Below are 16,416 nucleotides of genomic sequence, written 5' to 3'. Positions count from 1 at the left end.
GAGAAATGGGGAGAGAAAGGCAGGCTCCCTCTCTCTCCCTGTCTCTCTCTTTCTCTCTCTCTCTTTCCTTTCGATTTCATTTCATTTTATTTCATTTTTGGTTGGCCCGGGGGCGGAGGCGGCAGGATGGGGGGGCAGGGAAAGAAATAATAAACCCATCCTGGGAAGAGAAGAGCGAGAGTCAGGGCAGGGAGTCAGCTCCGTTTGGCTTATTTATTAGTATTTTTTATTTCTTTACCCGCTTTTTTGGGGGGTGAGAGGCAGCTCCCGGGGAGCGCCGGGCGAGCGGCGGCGCGGGCGCGGTTAGGGGTTTTTTTTCCTACATCGTCTTTTCCTTTTTCCCTTTATGTTTTGCTGATGACTTCATGGCTTTTTCTTTTCTTTCTTTCTTTTTTTTTTTTTCTTTTTTTTTTTTTTTTTTTCCTCAATTTTTGGTAGTTTTTTTAATTTTTACTGCTGTCATATTTATTATTTGTAGTCCTCTACAAAGCAAGCGGAGGAGAGTGAGTTGCTCCGGGGGGGACTGTTTCATTTTGGTTCTATTCAACACGGGAACAGGGATATAAACAACAATAAAAAAGCCCATCTCAAGCGGGGCAGGGGTGTGTGCACAAAATCACAGTATGTGTGCCTGTGTGGGAGAAGGCAAGACAGAAAGGACAGGTGGCAGCTTAGTTCCAGAGGGAAGAAGTCTCTGACCAGGCATATTCTAAGCACTACTTTAATGTGCCTGAAGTCCATGCTGGGAACTTTTTAGGTTTTCTCTAAAGGTAGTGGAGATGTACTCCTCACACAATGCCTCACTTGCTCCATCTCTGCCCGTTCATTTCCCTGCTCAGCTTAGGGTCTCCGGAGGTGCCTATCAGATTAGATGGTGCTCCGTTTTGGGGGTGGGGGAGGGTGTGTGTAGTGGGGGAGAGATGCTCAGATTCTCGGGTAGGAAAGTAGGACTCGCAGGGAGGAAGTTGAAGGTAATTTGCATGGCAGTCCCTCTTAGAAATAGGAGAAAAGCAGAAGTGATATAAGCCACCTTATTAACTCAGATTCTGTGTGTGTGAGTATATGTGTTTATATTTATTGTTTAAAAAGAAAAGGGAAAAGAAAAAGACCGGGTCAGAAGTGATTGGGGTGTGACCCCAGATTTAGTGCAGGAGGAGAAAGCATTTTGCACGGGGCCACGGGGAGAGTGGAAGTTGTATCTTTTACAGGACAGCTTCAGTACCAGTGTCTAGTCCAGCTTGGCAGACTCCTGGCAGTGACAGTCACCAGTAATGGCATTACTGGCTTCCCAGCTTTCCAGGTGCCTTGGCGAGTTGTAAATCTTGAACTTAACGGCGGCATCTCTTCCCCCTTCCCACTCACTCCCTTCCTTGCTTCCACTCTCAGGAAACGCAAATGAAAATATGCCCTGACAGTGCAAAGTACCAGCTTTACACAGGTTGGAGAAAATGCCCAGGGCTCGGGGACTAGGGACTCAGTCTAAGTTATAGGATATGTCTCCCATTCTTACTTGCCGGTCGCTTCAAACACCCTTCTCATTTTTAAAATGATCAGTGTAGCTCTTTCGAACCTTGCTTTCTTTTCAGACTGTCTTCCTAGAAGCCATATCAAGGTCTGATTGGCATTATTTAAACATGACACCCGTACCAGAATAATTATTAATAATAGCAATAAAAATAATAGTAAGAGGTGCAGGGAAGGAAAGGTCCTAAAAGATTTCATCTAATAGTGAGAGTAGACACTGAGCTCGTGTGTGTGTGTGTGCAAAAAATTATCTAAGGTTTCTGTAAAATAAAAATAACAGCAGTAAAAGCTACACTGAAGAGAATCATTCAACATAGTGTAGAGGAAATCTTTGAGATAACACTTCAGTAAAGTATTTTTTTTTTTCGTCGTGGGAGGTTATTGTGATTTGTTGATGAGATTTTATTCTTTGACTATGTTTTATCTTAAACCTGAAATTAATCATTCTGTGCGCTAACTTCAATTTCTATTTCATACATTTGAGTTCTCCCTCTTTCAGTTCAGTTTTGCTTTTACTGTATGCCTGTATTCACAGAGACAAACTCAGGAAGGGGGAGAGAGAGAGAGAGAGAGAAGGAGAGAGAGAGAGAGAGAGAGAGAGAGAGAGAGAAGGAGAGAGAGAGGGATCATTTATCTTGCTTGGATGTGTTTAACATGTATCCCTGAATTAAGCAAGATACTAACTTCATTTCCCTTCATTTCATTTCTTTTCTAAAGCTACAACCTAGGAAAAAAGCCAGGTGGGGAATCTTGTCACCTCATCAAACCAAATTGCATGAGTTCATCTCAAAACAAACAGTCATTTTTAACATGCTATAAGTTTTGGACTTTAGAAAGAAAATTTATGACGATGATTGTTATTTTGCGGGCTAAGGTTTGAGTGAAGCTTCAATAGACACCGAGTTGCCAGCATTTCAGAGATCGGTTTTATTTAGTACATCCGAGAAGAGTTTGAACTCCTTTCTAGTGATGCCGCTGATTTATTAGCTAATCCTGATAAAAATGTGCCTCTGGCTACCTGGAAAAAATTACTTTCTTGCCAGTAGTGATTAATTACTATTAAGTCAAAAAACGTGATGGGGCTTTGAAGGATGAGGGTTGTGTTTGGCTTTTTTTATTTTTATTTTATTCATTTTATTTCATTTCTAATCTATTTTTTCTCTCTTCCCTTCTCTAAATGCAGTCATGTGAAGCATTGTATTCACTCAGATGTCCTTATTTTGGCTTTGCTTTGCAGGAGTAGGTGAAGAATTGCATAAAGATAGTCCAACTTGGCTCACAGGGGTAGGTTGGCAATACAAAACCCCAAGATGCTTTCCATAAGAGATGCATAATGCTTATACATTAATTGATCCATCACTCTCAGTTGATTTCATTCCTAATTCAGTGGATGAGGCTGTGGCAGTGGTACACCCTGAAGGGTTAATAGTAGGCTGTAGTTTATTTAAGTGTGCGGAGAGCAAACCTTGGGTGTAGAGGGGGAGAAGGTGGGACTGTTCTGGGAGGAGGGAAGAGAGAGGAATTGGCTTAAAGTAAAAAAAACAGCAACCAGAGTAATTTCAGGTGTAAATCCATTGAAACAAGATCAAAGGATGTGTATTCTTGAAAATATTATGAAGATATCCTATTGCAGTGCCCCTGTATAGCAGGAGGAAATTGAAAATTAAGAACCTAAAGTACATTACTATGCCCTCCTCCAAGAGAAACTATCACAAAAGGAGAGTGAAGTCCCAGGTTCTCTCACCAGCAGCTCTGGCTGATACCAGTACAGACACCAGGAAAGAGGCAGGGGATTATGATTCTCCTGCAGATACACAAAGAGAGAAAGGGTACGGGGGAAGCAGCATGTGGGGGAAGGCGGGAAAGGCTTGCCGGATCCCCGAGAAAATAAGCTTTCATGACATGAGCGTAGCTGCTGCATATTTCCCCCATCCTTGCTTCTCTCCACACGGGGCAGGAACAGGCTCCTGCTCTGGTACTTTGCTGAAGGGTTGGGAAGAGGCTGTGTGCTGAGATCTACGGGTAGAAATCTACCGGGGCTGAGCTGACCCACCCACGCTCTCACACATACACGCACACACACGCACTGAGTTAACTAATCACACTTTAACAATTTAGCAAGACATTCATTCATAACTTCCCCCCATCTTATCTAGCTGTGGAGTATGCTTAAAGGCTGAGTTACTGGGAGATATAAAGGTTAGTGCTCTCAGGACAGCCATATTATAATGCATTATCTTTGAAGTCATTTAAGGCCAATTTAAGTGGTATTTAGTATAATATTTATGAATTAATGTTATCTAAATATAGGACTGTCCCCATAGGTTTAAACATTCTTTTCTACTGAAGCTTGCTTGTACCCAAGGCCTGGGAAATGTTTTAATTTAAAACACACAGGTCTCCATAATATTCTATTTAGGAAGTCGGAAGAAATCAGCATTCCACACTTAACTGAGATTTACTGAAACACATGTGGGTGAATGCACTTAAAGTGCAGTTATAGTGCGCACTGGAAAAGCAGGAGTCTTGCATAGACCTGAGACCAACAGCACACTTTCAACCCTTATTTAGGGGTGAGAAAAGCACAAACCCCCCAAAACCTTCTTGAAATCCACTGCTGCAGTCCCGTGGTTGGGTTGTTTTTCCTACCTGACCCAAACCTCACTCTGTAAGCATTCAATGCAGATAGAAAAATGTAGTATGAAGAGAATAGTTTAGTTCTTTTACAGCTTTACCTTCTTAAAAGTATAAATAATTTTCAAACTTAATACACATCTGGGGTAGAAAAACAAGGCTTCCATTCATTATATTCTATTCTATTTGATTACAAAGATAGATGATAGAAAAATTAAAACCTTGTTAAGTTTAAGGATGTTTATGAAGGTTTTGGATATGTCAGAAATTCAAACACACAATGAAAATGAGCATTCAGTTAAGATGTTGTGTATGTTTATATGCATAAATGTATAGATTTGTGTGTGTGTACATACAGAAAAAGAGATGTGTACACATTCATGTGTACAGCCTTTGGGAAATGGAAATTTAGTTGAAAAGAAGTGCAACGCAATACAGGTGCTGAATAAACTCCTCCATAATTGAAACATAAGACTTGCCTGTCTGAAAGCAACACATACAGCATTTAGTATGGTAGTAAACCAAACAAGTTTTAGGGAGGTGAAGCACAAATAAACTGGAGCAAAACAGAGGAGACTTCAAGCCTTAGGTCTAAAGAACAACAATCACAATGCAATTTGATAGTTTGATGGAAGAGAGGAAAAAAGCAACAGCCTGTTCATTAAAATCTCCTGTATATATGAGCATCTATGTGTTTTGATAATGTCAAAGAGATAGCCTAGATTGCTCCATAAATTATAAGGGTACATGTCAACTCTTTTTTCCAGGGGTCTGGACATGGATTCTGGTTTCCAAAAGCAGCTGCAGCCAGTTATGATGCTGTTGTTACGGTTGTGTCAGCATTTCCAATACAAACTCTAATTTTCTGGGATCTCTTGCTTGCCTGTCAAGTTTTGCACTGAAAGCTGTTCCTCAGCTAGTCCCACTACCATATGAACTAATCATTCTTACAAGATGGATTTGTTTAAAAGTTACATTAATGCAAAAAAAAGAAAGAAATTAAAGTTTGTGTGCCCACAGCTTTTGTTTCTTCTCTTACATTTCTCCAGTTTAGACTTACATTTCTTACACTTTTACAGATTACAATTGCTTCTGTCCCTCAATACCTACATATTCTGGTGCCTTTGGGCATTTTATGGAATAAAAAGCGGTGCTTTTGTCCTTAAAAAAATAATTAGGAACAACCAAATTTCATAGTATTTATTTGTCCCTACCAAGGTTTTAATTAAGGGGTGAATCAGAAACTAACTAATTTCTGCTAGAAACAATAGGAATGGGGGGCAGCTTGGTTAATTTTATGTCTTTTTTTCCTGTATCGAGCCAGAAAAAATCAGAAATTTCAACCCTGAAGTAGAGGGAAAAATTGAGGATCCTTGTCACCTTGCATGAGAAGCATGGTTCATCTAGTCCTGTATCCCGCATCTGCTAGTGGCCAGTGCCACCGGCAGGGCTTTCTTCAGCAGAGAATTCAAATTGCACAGCATAATAAAAGCCAAGCAGCTGATGGAATAGTCTTTTGAAGGAGATTGTCAGAAAGCACCTGGAAATTTTGTCTGGGTAAAGAGTGAGTGAGATTGCGGAAAGTGTCTTGTGCTCAACCGAAAAGCGGTTTGTACCTGTCAGGGAGGGCAGGCAGAGAACTCTCTGTCCATGGTGGTCAAGAACAAGGGACAGAAGGGTGATCAAGGAGGGTCTCCTCCACCCTTAAGAGCTGGAAGTATGCAGCCACATTTTTCAGCAAGATATCAGGGTGTTTTTTTATCATGCATACCCTGTGTGCATGCACACCAGCCAGCCGCACTGACCCGACAGACCATAACGACACTAAAGGAGCTGTTACTGTCCCTCCCGTCAATCAGGTGTGAACTGAGGTGGTTGTATGTGACAGGCAGTAATGGTTCCAAGGGAAAAAAAGTGGGAGAGATGATCTAGGCTGTTGGACCGCTTACCTGCATTTAAAATAGAGAGAAAGCATCAGATGCCCAAAGACCCATGCAGGTGTTGGCTCTAACCTCAAAGTAATATTCCAAAAAAGCAGGGGGCTGCAGAGCTCAACACAACCTGTCCATCAAGCACTGTGTGGTTTCTGCCCCATAAGAGTTTGCACTAAGCAAGTAAGGTGGTAAGGAAGCTAAGTGGAATCCTGACTTTAACAAATAGCTGGTGCTTCATTAATCCCTGCGTCACTTTACTTCGGGAGCAAAGGCCTTTACCTGCTTGCTGGACAGAGCACAGTGAGATTTCTGCCATCGCTTAGGTGGCTTCACGTTTGGAAATCCTGCTGCAGGTTTGCACTTATTCAGTGTTTCACATTCCCTTTAAAATTCTGGATTTTGGGTTTACATAACAAACCTCAACACTTGCAGCTAATGCTACTAATTTCTGTGCTTGCTGGCTTGTCCCTTAACTTAGCTTTACTTCTGTAAGTGAAACTAAAACAAAAACAAAGCTAAGGAACTGACAAAAGCCTGATCTCTGCCACATTTCTCACTCATTTAAATGCTACATCGACACTTGTATGACTGTTGCCAGGGTTTGTCACGGTGAACTGACCCTTATGCATTAAAATCTGCTGCAGAAAAAGAGAAAAGTATAAACCGTGGTGAGTAAAAGTTATGGTTTTCTTCCACCATTGCTCCATTTACTGAGCTGGGGTATATATTAGCAAGGGTCTCTCTTTCCCCCTACCTCCCAGCGAGCCATCCTCGCATTTTGGGGATTTCAGGATCTACTGAGTCACTTTTTCTGCACTGCATCTCTTGGTGTGGTCTGGAGTCAGGATGTCACCACAGAGATTGCATTTGTTTGCTTTTGTCACTGTGAGCCACAGCCTGAATGCACCTACAGGTCAGATGGATGAGAGCTCTAAACCTCTCAAATAAAGTGCCTGACCATACGTAGTAGCTAAAAATAAATCATATACGGCCATCTATTCCATGTAAATGAATGGCAAGACATATAGATATAGACATTGTGTTAAGTTTGTCAAGCAGAAGCAGCCAAAAATATTGATCAAGGCAAGGGGGAAAAATTGATAATGAACTGGACTCCAAGAAGACTTTAATTGACAGTGACTTCTGTGAACCAGCTTTGGACAGTGTATATAAACTGACCACAATGTAACTTTATTGCAATGCACTCTCCTGTAATTAATTGTCACCTTTGTTAAGACTGGCTACAGATCAAAGGTTTAAAGATACTTAACAGGTTCTTAGTAACAAACCCTTCAGATGCATTAGAAATATCCGACAGTTCAGCCAATGAGGCATGCAGATTTCGATCTACCTCATCCTTATCTGTTTATTTCTTCCTCCTTTGTTGAACACGTAAAGTCATTGTTTAACATTAACTTTTTAATAGATGACTTCGTTGGCAATTTTAATGCCTCCAGGGATATATGGTTGTGGTGGTGGGGACCTTCACTGTAAGGTCTCTCGAAGTATTTTGCAAATGGAAAGTTGTTTATGGTTTGGTAGACCAAAGTGTAGTGCAGACACAGTTTGCAGTGCAGACTATTCTTACCCCTTTACGTGGCTAAGGTGTTTAATTTCCTTGTTTAAATCCAGAAAACATAAAAAGAATATAAAAACCTGAAAAAGCCCATACACAAAAAGTGTAGCTGAAAATGAACTTTTATGGGAAAACTGCGTAAGCAGTGAGATAGAAGTGTGCCTGACGTTTCTGCATCACACACATGCAACTATTTATTTTATGGGCATGCTAATGAAAGCGTATTCAATACAAACAGGATAATATAGGTTTTTAAATAATTCCTTTCTGAAAGACAGTACAGAGAACATACTCTTATATGAAAGTGGCAGTGACTTAAGAGGGTATTCCTGCAGTTATATGGAGAGTTTAATATTATATGTAACCATTTACTCATTATACTATTTTAATGATACAGTCACACTTAATTAATTCATCTCTGCTTTATTTGTACATTGTGTCTGAGCTCCAAAATATTTTAGAGGTTACCAGGCTGCCTTCTCAGTGCACCAGGGCAGATAACTCTGGACATGAAGCCTCTTCAAACAGAATAAAAACGGAGCTTTGCAGACAGGGTTGGCCTGATGAGATCTGACTGCATATTTGGCCTGTTTCTAATTCAAATGCCTGTGTATATATTACACAGGGACTGTGTATGCATGCACGTATCGAAAGGGCAGACTTACATTTGCGCATAGTTCCTCTCCTTCCCAGTCCCTAAGGATAGATTCGCATCACATAATATGCATCACTCACTGCAAACGCACACAAATATCTTTGTCGGACTCAGTAGCTTCTTGCAGGTAGATGTATAAAGCAGCATCAGCCTAATAATATCCCTATAAAACAGTGCTTCCTTCCTAGGATTGAGAGGGATGAAGGTTGTCAGAAGATCAAAAGATATATCACAGCGTACTTGTAGAAATCCCCTGATTATGTTTCCTCTCTATAATGCTCTAATTCACTATTTGATCAATTGTAGAAGGGCCAATGCTTTAGGAGGAAAAAAAAAGTATTAGGTTACTAGATGCTTCAGGGTGAGTGAAAATCACACCTAAAATTATATGTAGCAATACAGTAATGAACTTATCAATACTTCTTTAAAGAATCTGACAGCCCTATATGAGAGATTCAGTTCTGTGAGCAAAGGTCACAATACAGGTATTGCTTATTAAGACTATCGATAGCCTACTTGACCAATCTAACCAGAGACTGTATAATGTACCTGCTGTTAACAGGCGGGGAGGAGAACTAGGAAGAATTTACAGAATTGCCCACATGTAATATTAATAATATTGATTGATTGATTCTAATAATATAATAAGGGTAAGACGCACTTCTTTGAAATGGTGCATGAAGGAAGCAGGGGGAAAGTGAGATACCTTTGCCGAACAGATTGAATTGGTTTGTACTTCTCTGGAAGTTAATCTAGAGAAAATTCAGTTTTCTCACCTGGGCTCTGTTTCCTGCTCATTATTTCACTAAACACAGACGGAAATCAGATTTGCTTTTCTCTAGGATCAGGTCTTGGCCCGACAGGTGCACAAAAGCCTGGGACCTGAGAAACTTGTCGCAGCGAGGAGCATTTTGGTCAGCAACTTCAGCACCCGTCAAAATAGGATTAATCCTAGAGAGCTCTTTTTCAGCACAGAATTGCAATGAAAATGTTTCATTTTTTTCCCTCCCACACCTTTATCAGCGTTTAAGGGATGGGGGGAAAAACATGGCGGAAATAACGTACGTTCAACACTGTGTAAAATCTATAATTGATAAGAAAGGACTTTGCAGAGCAGACACACACCTGCCCCAAAGCCTGCTGAAGCCCAGGAAAAGCTCAGCCTTGCCTGCAGCAGTGTTTGGATTGGGCCCGAAGTTACGGGCAGCTCTGCAAGATGCCGCTGGTTGAAGCAGGAGCGGCCGATCACGCACGATGCGACTGACTTAAGGTTGTTACTCACCCAAGCCCAGACACACAGACCTGGCTCCATCCGAATTCCCTAACTACCCCCTCTGCAATACTAGGCTCCCTTATCTAGGTAAGCTAGTTCGCTCCTTCTGCTCTACCATTCAGCTTCGACCGTTCTCGTTCCAGTGTCCATATGGTACTTTCAAGAAGGCTTGCATTTCATTACACCTTTTTTTTTTTCTTTTTCAGTTTATGGGGCAAGTGTTTCTCTTTTGTGAGCATTTAATTGCTTTTAAATGCGATTTATTTGATCGTATTCCATCTTCAATAATACATGGATGAGGATGCAATTTTTCACCCTCTTTTATAAAGATATATTGTTATTCAATTATGCTATTCTGTGGTATTTGTTCTGTTTTGTGCATTCAGAGGGAGCTTGGTTACTTTTCTACATTGCTTTCCTTCTTCCTATCTTCTTTTTATTATTATTTATATGGATTTTTTTTTTCTTTTTAGAAAAAGAAATCTCATTCAAGATACTGGCAATAAATGAGAAAAGTAGGAGTGGAAATGAGGAATGGGCAAGACAACCAACAAAAATCCTTTGGCAAACTCTTTAAAAGCATACCGTTGCCTCATGTTTATTTGCAAGAAGGGATACAGCCAATTTTGATACCTAAAAAAGACTATCTTAGAAATTATTTAACTCCAAGTTTAGTAACTAACAGAGAAGGGGAAAAAAAGAAGGGAGTCAACCCATAGGAACACTGGCAGAAAAGGTACCTAAAGATCTTGCAGGAGACAAGGATGCCAGAGTGGTGCTAGTTTCTACATTCTGCTAGGGATTTGAAAAGTTAACAGGGGATTAAACAAACAAATAAAAAAACAAGGAACACAAGCATTGTCATTCCTTCTGAATATTTGTAATGGCTAATACACCTCAGAGCTGCTCCTTTTAAATTGCTGCCTGTGCCTGCAGCTTCATTCAAAGGAAGGGCATTATCTGGTGGGTGAGGGCGGGCAGTGAGGACGCCTAGGTTCTAATCACAGCGTGGATAATTACTCACCAACACTCTCTGATGGAGTCACTTAAGCTTGGTGCCTTCAGGCCTGAACTGAAACCTGTTGAATCAATGGAAAGATTCCCATTGGCTCTAGTGAGCTATTGATCTTTCATTTCCCCAACTGCAATATTAGGCCAGCAAGATTTTTTTTTAATTCTTTTTTTTTTTTTTTTTATGAGGGAGAAGGTAATGGCATAAATTTGACTTTTTTCTGTGTAAAGGTTTTGGTGCATCTCTGGTGGTAAATGTATTACATCAGAGCCCCTTTCAGCGTAGATCCAGAAAACATGCTTTCAAGAAACACTCACTGGGGGCATGGAAAATTAGCTTTGCTCATTTCACTTGTAAATGCATATTTGTCCCTGCTTTGCTAAGAAAGGGTCAACAGCAATTTTGCCAGTTTTCTTTGTGTGAGCAGGATTCAGCTTTTGTAATTTCTCTGTCTACAGGAATGTCATCATTCACTGATTCAGGATCTTGATTTATACTTTTTTTTTCCCCTTCTTTTAGTGAATCACATACATACTCTTCATTGTTATGGCAACTGAGAGAGCTGCAAAGCAAGGATTTGATGAAGGGCTGCATCCCACCTTTCTTCTTTGAGGGCCTGATCCAAACCTATTGTTTGCAACAGAGTTTGGATCAAGCTGAAGGTATCTGCCTTCACCGGGTCAGTAAAAAGAGCAAGTTCCCTCCAGACAAGTGTACTCCTGCCCTCAGTGCAGGCCGATGGAATTGGCAGTCGTCCCCCATTTGCCGAGCACCGACCCAACACTCTCTGAAGTCAATAGTTAGACTCTGACCCAGCCTCACAAACAACAGACAGACACTGTGTGAATCCTTAAGCAGGGATGCGAATATCCCTGACTTTGGCAGAGCAAGGTAGTCCAGAAGAGAGTTTTCACTGTTGCTACCCAAGGTGTAGGTGGTGGGGAATAAACAACATCCCAGTGTCCTTAGGTATTCAGCCACAAAAAACACTAATTTAGTAATATTTTCAACAAAGAGGAGGGTTTCAGGTGATGACCTACAGCAAAGATCTGACAAACAAATTAATCAGGTTCCTTGTGTTTCTTTTTTAAATTATTTCAGTTGTAGTTTTAGTTTGTTCATCAGTAGCTATGTACATGGGATTTCTTTTGTTTGTTTGTTTGGGGTCTTTTTTGGTGTTTCCATCCCATCTGTGCTCATATGTTTTATGAAATAAATGAAGGAGCTGGAGTGTGCATGTAGTTATGCGTGTGTGTATAGAGTCGATTATCTAACCCCTAGTCTATTTGAAATCATCACAGTGCACTCAAGTCAATGATATTCTGTCAAAGGTGGAGAGGAAGCCTGCGTGCAGTGTGAGTGTGTGAACACGATGCTGTTTGATTGCCTGAAATCCAACTAAGTCTCAGTTTCAAAGGCCTGGGGGCAGCAGAGAAAGTATTTGTTTGTTTAATTATTTATATATTTACTCAGCTTTACTGACAGTGTTTGCAGATGGGGGAAAAAAAGAAAAAAAAAGAAGAAAGAATGTTGGGTTCTTGTTTGGAGGGGAACGTGTATTGTATTAGCCTCAATCTGTTCTCCCTTATAACAGCTGCTTTGTGCTGTTAAATGGTCATTTGTTACTGACCGGCTCATTGAAAAAGGCCAGAGAGGTGCTGGTAGAATTAGATTTCACGAGTTTATTCATAAAAGGAGTTGCACAATAGGTGTGTCATTCCCCTGTCTTTCCCTCTGCACTGATCCAGGGACAGGACTTCTGGCAGCAGCTTCTTAATTCAAAAAGATATAGCTGAGCCACCGGCAAACCGGATGACCCTACTGTGACAAAAGATACAGGTCCGACTGCCGGGCGAGCATCTCACTCCCCCAGCTTGGGCCCCTCTCCTTGGCCCCGGCCTTTGCTGTTCAAGTGCAGCATCCAGGCTTTCACTCACTGGGCTTGCATCCAAGACCAGCTCTTCATCCTGTCTTCCCAGCCTTCCTTGCCTGGTTGCAAGTACAGGTGTGGGTGTGTGGACCACAGGCTTAGATCCCCTCAAAGATCAGGTCCCTTCTCCAGGTGCCGCTCCAGGCTCGCTGCCCATTCCCACTTGTCAGCTTACTGTGCTCATGAGCCGTTTATTTTCCATAGCCAAGCCACAGATCATTTCCCCCAGCTCTCACTATTGCTGCTCACAGTCCTCTTCCCTTGGTTCAGCTCTGCACTGATGTCCTGCCCTCGCACCGTCCCTTGCAGAAAACACTTCACCGGTTCATGTCGCGAGTGACCACCTGGGTTCTCTCCGACCATGCTAGCTATCTCTCCTCTCTTTTCTCAACTCCTTCCCTAGCAGGTTTTGGGAAATGGAAGCAATGCTGTCCATATTTTCAGAAAGCAAAATTGCTGTGGGTAGTGGCTGAAAGACCCACATTAAATACACAGATACACAAACAGACACATTTCTGTACGTAAACTACTGAGAGAGTAGACAGAAAAACGTTTTTGTTTTGGTTTTTGGTTTTTTTCCCTTTTGGGGTTCAAAGATCAATGTCCTCTTTTAAAGATTAAAAAAAAATAGTTCGGTAAGCATTTAATTTCACCAAGACAATTGCACCTTTTTATTTTTTAACTTTGCTTGTTTCATTAAATAAGTAGCTGGTTTCTCACACCTGAACAAAGATCCTGCATATGTTTTCCTTTGAATTCTAAAAATTGTTCTTAACGATCCCTGGCAGTACATTCTGGGACTACACTTCAGCTTCTTGCAAAAAATATTTTTTCTTGCTTTTTTGAAACATAACTTCAGAAACCAGAACTTCACTTCCAGAACCTCTCTCTAGCAATCCAAAATTAATGTGAGAAGGCAAAATAAGCATTTGATATGGTGTTGCATCAGTCTTCTTCATTCAGAGGTAGGTAGGAAGGGATTAGGAGCCTACTTCTATCCCAGTCCTCTTACTAACCTTCCATATTTTACCTGATCCCGTTCCTAGACCTTGTTCTTTCTTAGTTTGCTATGTGTAAAGAGGAATTTATGATATCCAGCTTTGCAAAGAGCTTTGTGTATATTTAAGTCAGAAGTCATGCTGTAGCTTTAGCAGTGATGGTCTAAGGTTATAAATGAGACCAAATTTGTAAGGAGAGGTAATATCTTTTATTAGTCCAGCTGATATAGCTGGGAAAGAAAAAAAAAGACAGACTTCCTTGTGTGCTTGAAAGCTTGTCTATTTTTTTCCAATTGTATCACTCAGTCTAATAAAAGATATTACCTCTCCCAGCAAGGCTTGTCTCATTTGAGGTGTAAAGCATGTAGGTTGGTAATTTAGGCCAGTTTTTTGTCTGTCTTGAGGGATTAGACTTTTCCTCACCTAGGTGGACAAGGGGAAAAGCACCCCGGGCTGGTGTCCCTGTCTCTCACTTTCTGTGATCAGCAGCGGTGGCCATCTCACAGGCACTGAGAGGTGCAGAGAAAGTCTGACAGCCCCCGTTTTCTGATCGTGGACATGTCCTTCCTTTTTTGCTGTTCTCCTCCCTTCCAAAGCACCACATGCCCTCTCCTCACCCCTGTGACTGTGATTTATTTAAAAAATTTCTGCGTGTATGTGTGTGTGCGTGTGTGTGTGGGCAACCACACAAACATCCCCAAGCTGCCGAGCAAGCTGATGAGCATTTTCTAATGTATTTAGCAAGTAATAATGCAAACCACAGGCAAAAAGTACAGCAAGGACAACAGGTAAAATGCTTAAGACAGGGAGGACTTTGGAAGGAAAGTATTTTTTTCTGCAGCTATGAATAAATTGCAGCCCCCTCCATGACTGGGAGAAGTATTTTGGTGGGTCTTTTTTTTTTCTGTTTGTTTGTCTGTTTGATTTCATAAAGTGTTGCTGAAAATACTGAGCAGCAGAAAAGAATCCAGAAGCAGATAGCAGGTTTTCAGACACAGCAAAATCTGACTCGTATGCATAAGGCAGCAGTAGTCAGAGGACAGCTATTACTTATGCTTGGCTTTACTACCAGGGAAAGCATTGGATCATCTATTCAGATCAGGATAGTCAGCTACGCCAAAGGTTTAATCAAATATTAAACATGGTCAGTAAACTTAAACCAACGTAAGACATGCAGGAGTTCTGTTCCTTTTCTAGCAAGCACTTTAAGAGAGGAAAGTTTTGTCTCGTCTTTCTCTGATGGAGACCTTCTGTGGACGGAGGGATTCTTTTTCTCAGACAGGGATCCACATGGGTGCATGTCTGGATAAATAGGTGTGCATGTGGCTCTCCAAATGCGTGTCCCTTACCCTTCCAAGTAGAGACAGAGTTGATTTTTCGCAACAAGTTCATCTCTTTCTCACTCAGATAATTTCCTATATGCTCTTAACTGTTCGCCCTGTCCATTTCTCTGTCCATCTGTCCCTCTCCAAACATGTTTTCTCTCCTGCACCCCCTGCCATAATCTCTTCAACAGGGTTAGAAAAGTGTGTGCTTGTAGATATGTGTGTGTGTGTATTTGCAAACCCGTTCAGGTAAATGTGGATATCTGGCTGCTCATTGATAAATAATACACTTACAAAACCACATCTGCCTCCTTCTTCTGTGCATTTGGGCTGTATTTACACCCTCCAGCTCTTATTTATTGTAACTGAGGACAGTCAAAAGTAGAACATTTTGCAGGGAGTTATGGTTTACAATGTTACTTCTCCCTTCTATTCATTCTCTCTGATTTTTATCTAATCTCTCTTTGATTGTCCTGGTGCAGCTTAAGAGACAAAGTGAATTTTTATGACATCATCAATATAATCTCCAGCTAATCAGCATCTGTGTGCATTACCTTGCCCCCCTTTGGCTTTTCATCTGTGTCCATAAATAATAAGAATAAGGGCCGGTTTTTGTCTGCGTGCGTGTGTTTGTGTGTTGGTATCAGCGAGAGAGTCACAGCTGCACTTTTTCATTTCAGCCAGCTTGTTTTAGCAACACAGGACCCAGCTCTCTGCAGATTGTCTTGACTATTGCCCAGATTAATTTCCTGGTGCCTAATGCTTAAATCATGGAAAAAATTAAAGTGGATGAATCCATACACATCTTCTTGCAGCAACTGAACTTTGCTGTTAATAGTACAAACATTTCCATGGCATTACAGGCAACATGCCCAGTCCCAGTGGAGTGTGAGGTAGCTAGCGTACCCCCCTGTATAGACATTTAGCCTCTAAACTTTTAGTGAATGCTTGCCACTCTTTCTTGGGTAGGAGAATAGTACATTGCATGTCTTTGAACAGGAAGCTTGGAGACCAGATTTTTGGCTTTTGATTGCTGATATTTTTCCACAGCTTGCTGTGTAGCTCTTAGCCTGCCACTCAGGTCCGCAAATTTTGCAGAGTTGAGCTCCTATACATTTTTTTCTCCTCCTTTTCCAGCTCTGGAAAAACAATGAGAATAATACCTCTCCATAAAGTAAGACTTGTGCCGTACTTTGAAATTCTCAACCTCTGTATAGATGCATTGCGAATTTTAAACAGAATCACTCTGCTATCTCTTTAAAATACCCTGATTTGGCAGAGCAAGGCAGTAGCAGTGCCTCTCTGTTAAGCAGGCAGATTTCAGATTGGCTTCCCAGTGGCTTAGGGTGATACTCACATCCAATACACAAACTGTAATGCTTCTATCCCATTCTGAAGTGCCAGGATCAATCCTTTCCAAGCTGTCCAAGACTCCTCGCAAGCACCATGCGAGGGTTCGATTAGATATGACAAAATCTTCAATTAAAAAAGGCACATACACTTATGGAAAAATTTTAGACTGATATAGTGGAGAGCAGCGAACCCTTTGGGAAAG

The 16,416-nt window shown here is 41.2% G+C and overlaps 1 protein-coding gene across 1 annotated transcript in view; it reads left to right on the top strand.

The window, feature by feature from the left end:
* CELF4 (CUGBP Elav-like family member 4) overlaps positions 1-16,416 on the top strand; it is a 696,303-nt gene that overhangs the window by 411 nt on the left and 679,476 nt on the right. The window lies entirely within an intron of this gene.

The sequence above is a fragment of the Geospiza fortis genome, unplaced genomic scaffold (genome assembly GCF_000277835.1).
Source record: "Geospiza fortis unplaced genomic scaffold, GeoFor_1.0 scaffold49, whole genome shotgun sequence".
Lineage (NCBI taxonomy): Eukaryota > Metazoa > Chordata > Aves > Passeriformes > Thraupidae > Geospiza > Geospiza fortis.
Note: the sequence above shows the minus strand (reverse complement) of the source record. Positions and strands in the feature narration are given on the sequence as shown.